This window comes from Triticum aestivum, chromosome 7A (genome assembly GCF_018294505.1).
Source record: "Triticum aestivum cultivar Chinese Spring chromosome 7A, IWGSC CS RefSeq v2.1, whole genome shotgun sequence".
Taxonomy (NCBI): Eukaryota; Viridiplantae; Streptophyta; class Magnoliopsida; order Poales; family Poaceae; genus Triticum; species Triticum aestivum.
This window is the reverse complement of record NC_057812.1, coordinates 511,147,603-511,159,039: the sequence shown is the minus strand read 5'-3', so window position 1 is coordinate 511,159,039 and position 11,437 is coordinate 511,147,603. Positions and strand designations below refer to the sequence as shown.

The 11,437-nt window shown below is 47.4% G+C and overlaps 1 pseudogene; it reads left to right on the top strand.

Annotated features, from left to right (window-relative positions):
• Nucleotides 1–347: 347 nt before the first annotated feature.
• Nucleotides 348–1,458, top strand: LOC123152240 (peroxidase P7-like; annotated as a pseudogene).
• Nucleotides 1,459–11,437: the final 9,979 nt, after the last annotated feature.

Here is an 11,437-nt window from a genome sequence, read left to right as displayed (position 1 = left end):
TACACATAATTTTATGTAATTTAAGCTAGGTACGTACTCGATCGTATTAGTTAGCCTGTCAATTCGCTGCGCTTTTGTTTTCTCTTCTTCCGACCCTGACCTCGTCAAGGTTCTGGCCAAGATGCACAAGGCGGCAGACAGAACGGAGACCTTGTCAGTCGAGCAGAGCGTTCGCACATTCGCACGCGCGTGTAGGAAGACGGCAGCACAAACCAAACTCTATATAAGCCTATGCTTCCCACTCGATCATCCACTGCAACTAGCTGATAGTAAGCATCTCACTGTCTCTTTGATTGATTCTTCTGCACCGTGCAGCGATCTCACTCATCATCAGTCGGCCTACAGGCATGGCGTCCTCCAGCGTCCCTTCTTGGGTTGCACTTGCGCTGCTCCTCTTGGTTGCTCTCGCTGCCACCGCCAATGGGGACGAGCTCTCCCCGGGTTACTACGAGAAGACGTGCCCCAACGTGTGCAGCGCGTGGTGCTGTCAGTGATGGCGAGCAGCGTCGCCGCCCAGCCGAGGATGGCGCCCGCCGTCCTCCGCCTCTTCTTCCACGACTGCTTCATCAACGTATATCACCTCTATTCTCTATACTACTTCTACATATATTCTTACCTACTATTGCTATGGTTTCACTTTCATTTGCTAATGGTATGGTTTACAAATATGGTGTGACAGGGATGTGATGCTTCGGTTCTCCTCGACGCAACTCCCTTCTCCCCCAGCGAGAAGGATGTGGAGCCGAACGCCTCCCTCACCGGCTACGCCGTCATCGACGACATCAAGTCCGCGCTCGAGCACGACTGCCCGGCCACCGTCTCCTGCGCCGACGTCATCGCCCTCGCGTCCCGTGACGCCGTCGCCCTGCTCGGAGGTCCAACCTGGAGCGTGCCCCTCGGCCGCAAGGACTCGCGCTTCGCCGCCGACCCGGAATCCACCAAGAACGGCCTTCCCAGCCCGCACGACGACCTCGGCGAGCTCATCAGAATGTTTTCAAGGCTCAACCTTGACGCTCGTGACATGACTGCGCTCTCCGGTGCCCACACCGTCGGGATGGCCAGCTGCAAGACCTACAGAGACCGCGTCTACGGCACCGACCGCGATGAGGAGATCGACCCATACTTCGCACAGACCACGCAGCAGACGTGCCAAGGTCCTTCTGGTAAGGCGCCGTTTGACGTGCAGACGCCCATGAGGTTCGACAACGCTTAGTACAAGAACCTTATCGCGCAGCGCGGTCTCCTTTCTTCGGACCAGACTCTCTACGGTGATGGAGGTCTACAAGACAATCTTGTAGAGATGTACAGCGCCGACGGTGAGGCGTTCGCGAGGGACTTCGCCAAGGCCATGGTGAAGATGGGAAACGTGCCTCCGCCCCAGGGAATGCCCATGGAGGTGAGGCTCAAGTGCTCCATGGCAAACAAATATTGATTGCTTCATGCCTTGATCCCAAGTGCATCATGTGACCCGGCCTGATCATGTTGGATTCAATTATTAAATGTACAAATTGTAACAGTCCTAGTACGTGTTTAATTTTTAAATTTTTCCCCATACAATGTCGCCTCAACAGAATGTTTGACACAAACGCTCCATACATGTGTGTGTAATAAATGGTGTTTCTCAAGTTTGTTTTAACGGAAAATATATAATGAGCTCGCGTTGATAGTTATATAATGAGCTTGCATTTCATTATTATATTTCTGCACTCGGGGATTATTAGTGATGCTTCCGTATGTCCGAACGGCTATTCTATTGAATTGCCAATAACATGGAATCTAATGAACCGTTCTTCAAGAGAAATGGCGTCGGTCTTTTTTTTTTTTCAAAAAATGACCACGGCACTTCAAATGTGATTGCATATGGCACACCTGCATATATGAAAATTGAATATCTTCAAAAGGCCGATCAAAAAATGCACAAAATTGTTCTTCGATGTGTGGTTAGGGTTCATGGAGCTCAGTATTTGTGAGCACTCAATGCCGATGAAAGAGGCTTTTGGCAATGAGTAAAGTAAGAGGATGACCTGCGATGCTTGGGAGTGTTCACTTTATGCATTAGAGGTGGAATAATTGCCCAACAACATGGCACGGGCAATTCAGTCGGTTGCCATGATCTAACTATTATCTTGTAAGTTGTTGCCTCCTAGAATTTCTGGATTTGACATGGCTACTTTAGCCTGCATGAATCTCACAATGACATCAATGCTTGCAGAGATCTGTATTTTTGTTAGGTAATATGTGATACTACTCCAGGATACGACAAGGTGAATGGCCATGCACTACTACGGAAAAGCCTAGCAGCAGCGCGAATTTCAGACCTATCAGTAGCGCGGGGTTATGCGCTACTCATAAGGCGCTACAGCTAACGTGTAGCAATAGCGTGCCTCCTCCCACGCTACTGCTAAATCGACTTTGTAGTAGCGAGTTCCCGGAGGAGCGCTACTGGTAATTAGTAGTAGCGCTTCTCCCTGCCCGCGCTGCTACTATTATTTCGTATTTTATTTCTTTTTAATTTCATGTTGTATTCATACACCTTTACACAAGTTTTCATACAACAGGAATTTAGAAATTGTTTTTACATCATAATGAGTTATTACATCATGGGGTGAAAGAACCTTGTGGACTAGTTTCAAGTGGATGGACATCCACTTGAAACTAATCCGCGATTCTTTCAACCAATGATATAATAAATATCATCATCATCGTCATATCATTAACAACTTATCATCATCATCATCATCATCATATCATTGGTCACTAGTCGTAATCACAAGTACTCCTCACATCATCAACTCTAACACATTGTATCACATAAAAAACATATTGTACCTCATAGGACCTACTACATTCTCTTAGGACCTACTATATTCTCTAAGGTAAAATAGCAAAAAACAAGATTGTCAGGACCCCGATTCCAAGCCACATCGATCTAGTCGGTAACACCTCATATCACTTTGCGGCCTCACGCACGGTATCCCACGGGTGTTGCCTTACCATGGCCCGGGACCGTTTGCGCCTTTTGGCTCACGTATATGATAGTGTCGCTAGCATCCATATGACAAAGAACCCGGGCTGACATGGCTAGTCGTGAACCCAAAGTGGCACAGACCTATGGAGACAGCCATACATGAATCACATCGAGCATGTTGGTCATCAGCGAGTGATTCCGGGCTGTAGCACTGGGCTAATAGGACTCCGGGGAACCCGGGCTGTAGCAGGCTAGGAAGGACTCCGGAAGTCACCGCGTGACATTTCCCCGAAGGGACAGACATAGGAACGAAGTGAAACACATGCCGGCCAATCAAGTGTCCTGAACAGTAGTGCTGGGCTAGCAGGACTTCACCGGGCTGTAGCGGACTACTATGGCTCGAGGAACACTAGACTACATTTCCCCATAAGAAAGGCTGCCAAGGATAAACAACTAGATTGTCGGATCCCACTCATACCAAGCATTTCAATCATACACACAATATGCCCGATATGAGTACATACAACATGGCATCACAACAAAACTCTACAACTCAAGTACTTTATTTAAAGGCTCCAGGGAGCCATACATAACAAGTTCATACAGATAGGGGTCACATGACCCGACACTCAAGTCATACAATCATACAAGCACATGCGGAAGCAACTAGTCTGAGTACAGACTCTAGAAAGAAAGAAGGCTTCTCGAAGCCTGTCTATCTACATAGGGCCCTCCATGGCCAGGATCACCACCCGGGTGGCAAGTCACTCGTCGACGTCAAGGTCTACGTAGAACCCATCGGAGGGGGCGGTGTTGTCGTCTGAAAACAGTAATTAAGCAAACATGAGTACAAAGGTACTCAACAAGTCTTACATCAGAACCTAATATACATGCTCATCCTCAAGAAGGTGGTGGGGTTATTGCAGCAAGCCACCTTTGACTCTTGGCTAAGCTATCCTACGGAACTCCACTAGTAAAATAGTTTTCGCACACGAGTCCACTACTCACCAACACAATACTCCACCGGGGATCCTCCCTCGTTATCCTGCGAGAGGGCCATCCTCGATACTCACACTTATCTTGAGTCTTTTAGTAGTATCCATTAACTTGTCTATGAACTATATAGGCAACCAAGTAGTCCTTTACCGCGGACGCGGCTATTCGAATAGTTTTATACCCTGCAGGGGTGTACTTCTTCATACACGCTTTCACCACTTACCGCTGTTTACATGACATGTACTCGGCAACCTTCAAGCGGAAGCCCAACGAGGGTGTCGGACACGGCCTACCTAAACACTTAAGTCTCTAGTCCAGGTTTATCGCCTATCCAGGTTCCATCCGTAGGGAGTCCGGCCGAGGTTTCCACTTACGGCCCCGAACGATGTGAATAGGGTTCCCGAGACACCAAACGGGTGACTCGGTACACCGTGCCACGGTGTATCTACCGCAACATAGCCCACCCCTAGGGTCAGCGCTACGCACGGCCGCCAACACATAACCTACGAACACCGGAAACTATTTGCAACTCCTGGAAAGAGTACTAGGCTGATTAAGAAGCCGAGAAGGTCCATTTGTTTCGGGCCCAATGTACAGTAGTAACTGCATCTTAAATCACACATACAGATCTTAGTTCTTATGGACGGCCTCAATGAAACAACCCACCATGTACTCCTACATGGCCTCTCATCGATACCTTTACCAAAACATGTTCAACACATCCCTCACATTACCGGCATAAGCATTTCACTCTAACCCATCACCCAGATGAACCAAACCTGACACAACTCTAAGCATAGCAGGCATAGCAAGGTAGGAATCACATACATGGCTCAATCAACTCCTACACATGCTAGTGGGTTTCATCTAGTTACTGTGGCAATGACAGGTCATGAAGAGGATAAGGGTTCAACTACCGTAGCACACAGTAGTTTGAATCGCGTTGTCTTAATGCAGTAAACAAGAGCAGAAGCGAGAACATGGGATTGTATCGGAATGATCAATGGGTTGCTTGCCTGATGGAGTGGTAGTGGGATACTGCCCTTCAGTTGGATACTCGTGAATATCCTCGGAGGCAGAACCTACCACGAAGAAGACATCGGAACACAATTAATCACATGACGATATGCAACAATATGATGCATGCTATGACATGGCAATATGAATGTGTCTTGGCCTAATGCAAGCTAAAACAGAAGGGGATGAACTCATTTGAATCAAAGATTCAATTATTAGCTCATTAAACATGGCCTTAATAGTGCATTACTTTATTCTGCTTAAACAGCAAGGTAAACTTGTTTTGTCATGCATGAAACCATTACAGATGGATAGATTGAATTTTTCTGATCATTTTTCATATATAAATCTTTACATTTGGAGCTATGGTTGATTTTCTATGATTTTTAGAAGTTTTGATTATTTTCTGGAATTTCCTGTATAAGAATAATTCCAGTAATTTAATTACTGCGTCAGCATTACGTCAGGGTGACATCAGTGGTCAACGGGGACGTCCAGGTCAAACCTGACTGGTGGGTCCCGCGTGTCAGTAGTTAATTAAACTAATTATTTTTAGTTAAGACTAATTTGATTTAGTTAGCAGAGGGGGGGCCACTTGTCATTGACTCAGGGAAGTCAAACTTGGGTCAAATCCCTGGTCAGCGGGGCTAATCCCGCCGGCGTTGAGTCGCCGGCGAGGCCGAGACGGCGGAGGGCTTCGGATTTGGTCCTCCGGTGACCAAATCGACGGCGAAGACGTGCTACGTGTAGCTGGGGCTCGCGCGCATCTAGCGGGGCAAGTGGGAGGAGCTGGGGTGGAGCGAGCTCACCGGAATCGAGCTCGTGGCGGCGGCCGGAGTTCGGACGGGATTGGGTTCGACGCTATGGTGCACAGGAGAAGGAGCTGGTGGTGGCTATGGGCTCCTGGTGCTACTGAGCACAACGGCGAGCTTGGCTTCGAGCCACTGTGGCTCTGGCCACGACGACACCATGGCCGGCGGCGGGGAACTTTCGAGTGCGGTGGAAATGGCGACTACAGAGGCCAAATGAGTACAGGAGCTAGGGGAAGAGGAAGAGGATCTCACAGCGGGGTCGGAGAGGGGGTCAGCGAGCTCGGGGAGGTCCTGGCGGCAGCGAATCGACCGGAGACGGCTCGGGTGCTCGAGGTCGAAGACGAGGGCGAAGACGGCGTTCGGCGGTGTTTGGAGTCGCGTGGGTCGGCGGAGAGGTCCAGGGCGACGAGGTGGAGCTATTGGGCTCGTCAGAGGGGCGAGGGGGTGGCTTTGGTGGCGTCTACGGCGAACGGCGGTGAGGAACGCGCTCGGCCGTCGCGGGAGAAAGTGAGGGAGACGAGGGGGAGAGTGAGGGAGGATGCATGAGAGGGGGATGTGGGGGTCGCGTGGCATCCCTGGACGTCTCCAGGGCGTCGGCAGAAGCAGGAGGTGGCCGGCGTGTGGCCGCGGGTGCCGGCCACGCGTTCCTCGTCCTTCTGGCGGGAGGAGGACGACGACTGGCAGGGCCAGTCGGCTGGGCCGAGCCAGGTGGGCTGGGCCAGCACAGGTAAGGCCCAGGTGGGCTTCCCTCTCTCTCTTTTTTTGATTTGTTTCTGTTTTTTCTATTTAACTGCAACTGTTGGGCTTTATTTAACATACTAAAACATTTCAAAAAATCCTGAAAATATTTGTGGGCTCTGTTTAGAATATATCCAATAGTAAGCATTTATTTCCAGAATTATTTGAGCATTTAAATTATTTTATAGCATTTAAATGCCCAAATTCAAATACTTATGATTTAATTCAATGACCTTCTGTTGACCTAGAAAATTGTGCACCAATTTTGCTAGAGGTTCTAACCCAAGACAAAGAGGGTGAACTTTTTAGAAGGGCATTTCAGGTTCATTGAAAATAATTTTTAGTAAACCCTAGTTGTTTCCAGGGGGTGTTGGGGGTTTCTGCCTTCCCCATTTCAAACTTAAGAGGAAATTAAACATGATGCACACTCTAATGCTTGAACTAGCTAGGGTGTGACAACTCACCCCCACTCAAAAGAATCTCGTCCCGAGATTTAGGATCCTCTGGAAAGAAGGTGGGGTACTCGAGTCGAAGACGATCCTCCCTTTCCCAAGTGGCTTCTTTCTCAGAATGGTGTGACCATTGAACCTTGAGAAACTTGATATTACGACGTCGAGTGGTACGCTCGGCTTGATCAAGGATACGAACGGGATATTCCCGATATGAGAGGTTATCTTATAGATCAAGCGTTTCGCGGTCCACTCCACGGATAGGATCCGCGAAGCAACGCCTGAGTTGTGAAACATGGAAGACATCGTGAACTTTGGAAAGATGCGGAGGTAGTTCCAATTGGTAGGCAACTTCTCCTTGTTTGGCATGAATGCGAAAGGGTCCAATGTAACGAGGAGCCAATTTGCCTTTGATACCGAAACGATGGGTTCCCTTTAACGGAGTAACCCGAAGGTAAGCCTTCTCGTCGACTTCATAAGTCATAGGCTTATGTTTACGATCATATTGACTCTTTTGACGAGATTGGGCTGTTTTCAATTTCTCACGAATAACGCGAACCTGCTCTTCTGCTTCCTGAATCATATCCAGGCCAAAGAGTTGTCTTTCCCCGGTTTCTGACCAGTTAAGAGGTGTTCGACATTTTCTTCCATAGAGAACTTCGAAAGGAGCCTTGCCCAAGCTGGCTTGATAACTATTGTTATAAGCAAACTCCGCGAATGGGAGGCAATTCTCCCAACTCATTCCGAACGAGATGACAGAAGCTCGGAGCATATCTTCCAGAATTTGATTGACTTGCTCTACCTGACCACTTGATTGAGGATGGAAGGCGGAACTAAAAGAGAGACGAGTTCCCATAGCATTTTGGAATCTTTCCCAAAATCGAGAGGTGAAGAGACTCCCACGGTCTGAGTTAATTTCCAATGGGACACCATGAAGAGACACTATTCGGGAGATGTATAAATCGGCTAGCTGGCTAGCGGTGATACTCTCACGAACAGGTAGAAAGTGGGTTACTTTGGAAAGACGGTCGATCACGACGAAGATGGCATTATTCCCTCTCTTGGTCCTGGAAAACCCAGTGATGAAATCTATACTGATTTTATCACATTTCCATTCAGGAATGGCCAAAGGTTGAAGGGTGCCAGCAGGCCGTTGATGCTCTGCTTTAACACGACGACAAACGTCGCAATTAGCAATGTATTGAGCGATTTCTCTCTTCATCCTAGTCCACCAAAACCTCTGGCGTAGGTCTTGATACATTTTGTTACTACCGGGATGAATGGTGAGAGGGGATTCATGAGCTTCCTTAAGGATCAGCCGCCTCAGGTTTCGTGCCTTTGGAACCACTAGGCGATTTCCAAAGTATACGACACCTTGATCATCAATGGAGAAACAATTCACGACCCCTTTCTTAATGTTTCTCTTAATACGGGAGATTCCTGGATCTACCTTCTGTGCCTTGATGATCTGATCCGTAAGGGTAGGTTTTGCCACCAGGGTGGATAGGAATCCTCGAGGAACAATGTGAAGATTTAGCTTACGAAATTCCTCATGGAGAAATGGTTGACTTTGTTGTAACATCAGGTTGTTACAATAGGACTTACGGCTTAGCGCATCAGCCATGACATTGGCTTGCCCGGGGTGTAAGTTATTCCTAAGTCATAATCCAAGATCAACTCAACCCAACGTCTTTGCTGTTGGGTTTCGTAGTAATTTCAAAAAATTTCCTACGCGCACACAGGATCATGTGATGCATAGCAACGAGAGGAGAGTGTTGTCTACGTACCCTACGCAGACCGACTGCGGAAGCGATGACACGACGTAGAGGAAGTAGTCGTACGTCTTCACGATCCAACCGATCAAGCACCGAAACTACGACACCTCCGAGTTCGAGCACACGTTCAGCTCGATGACGATCCCCGGACTCCGATCCAGCAAAGTGTCGGGGAAGAGTTCCGTCAGCACGACGGCGTGGTGACGATCTTGATGAACTACAGCAGCAGGGCTTCGCCTAAACTCCGCTACAGTATTATCGAGGAATATGGTGGCAGGGGGCACCGCACACGGCTAAGGAATTGATCACGTGGATCAACTTGTGTCAACTTGTGTGTTTAGAGGTGCCCCTGCCTCCGTATATAAAGGAGGAGAGGAGGGGAGGCTGGCCGGCCAAAGAGGGAGGCGCAGGAGAGTCCTATTCCCTCTGGGAGTAGGATTCCTCCTCCAATCCTAGTCCAACTAGGATTCCTCGGAGGGGAAGAGAGAGAGGGGGGCCGGCCACCTTCTCCTAGTCCTAATAGGACTAGGGGAGGGGGAAGAGGCGCAGCCACCTTGGGCTGCCCCTTTCTCCTTTCCACTAAGGCCCATGAAGGCCCATATGGCTCCCGGGGGGTTCCGGTAACCTCCCGGTAACCCGGTAAAATCCCGATTTCACCCGGAACACTTCCGATGTCCAAACATAGGCTTCCAATATATCAATCTTTACGTCTCGACCATTTCGAGACTCCTCGTCATGTCCGTGATCACATCCGGGACTCCGAACAACCTTCGGTACATCAAAACGCATAAACTCATAATATAACTGTCATCGTAACCTTAAGCGTGCGGACCCTACGGGTTCGAGAACAATGTAGACATGACCGAGACATGTCTCTGGTCAATAACCAATAGCGGGACCTGGATGCCCATATTGGCTCCTACATATTCTACGAAGATCTTTATCGGTCAGACCGCATAACAACATACGTTGTTCCCTTTGTCATCGGTATGTTACTTGCCCGAGATTCGATCGTCGGTATCCAATACCTAGTTCAATCTCGTTACTGGCAAGTCTCTTTACTCGTTCCGTAATACATCATCTCACAACTAACATATTAGTTGTAATGCTTGCAAGGCTTATGTGATGTGTATTACCGAGAGGGCCCAGAGATACCTCTCCGACAATCGGAGTGACAAATCCTAATCTTGAAATACGCCAACCCAACATCGACCATTGGAGACACCTGTAGTACTCCTTTATAATCACCCAGTTACGTTGTGACGTTTGGTAGTACCCAAAGTGTTCCTCCGGCAAACGGGAGTTGCATAATCTCATAGTCATAGGAACATGTATAAGTCATGAAGAAAGCAATAGCAACATACTAAACGATCGGGTGCTAAGCTAATTGAATGGGTCATGTCAATCAGATCATTCTACTAATGATGTGACCTCGTTAATCAAATAACAACTCATTGTTCATGGTTAGGAAACATAACCATCTTTGATTAACGAGCTAGTCAAGTAGAGGCATACTAGTGACACTCTGTTTGTCTATGTATTCACACATGTATTATGTTTCCGGAAAATACAATTCTAGCATGAATAATAAACATTTATCATGATTATAACGAAATAAATAATAACTTTATTATTGCCTCTAGGGCATATTTCCTTCAGTCTCCCACTTGCACTAGAGTCAATAATCTAGATTACACTGTAATGAATCTAACACCCATGGAGCTTTGGTGCTGATCATGTTTTGCTCGTGGAAGAGGCTTAGTCAACGGGTCTGCAACATTCAGATCCGTATGTATCTTGCAAATCTCTATGTCTCCCACCTGGACTAAATCCCGGATGGAGTTGAAGCGTCTCTTGATGTGTTTGGTCCTTTTGTGAAATCTGGATTCCTTTGCCAAGGCAATTGCACCAGTATTGTCACAAAAGATTTTCATTAGACCCGATGCACTAGGTATGACACCTAGATCGGATATGAACTCCTTCATCCAGACTCCTTCATTTGCTGCTTCCGAAGCAGCTATGTATTCCGCTTCACATGTAGATCCCGCTACGACGCTTTGTTTAGAACTGCACCAACTAACAGCTCCACCGTTTAATGTAAACACGTATCCGGTTTGCGATTTAGAATCGTCCGGATCAGTGTCAAAGCTTGCATCAACGTAACCTTTTACGATTAGCTCTTTGTCACTTCCATATACGAGAAACATATCCTTAGTCCTTTTCAGGTATTTCAGGATGTTCTTGACCGCTGTCCAGTGATCCATTCCTGGATTACTTTGGTACCTCCCTGCTAAACTTATAGCAAGGCACACATCAGGTCTGGTACACAGCATTGCATACATGATAGAGCCTATGGCTGATGCATAGGGAACATCTTTCATATTCTCTCTATCTTCTGCAGTGGTCGGGCTTTGAGTCTTACTCAATTTCACACCTTGTAACACAGGCAAGAACCCTTTCTTTGCTTGATCCATTTTGAATTTCTTCAAAATTTGTCAAGGTATGTGCTCTGTGAAAGTCCAATTAAGCGTCTTGATCTGTCTCTATAGATCTTAATGCCTAATATGTAAGCAGCTTCACCGAGGTCTTTCATTGAAAAACTTTTATTCAAGTATCCCTTTATGCTATCCAGAAATTCTATATCATTTCCAATCAGTAATATGTCATCCACATATAATATCA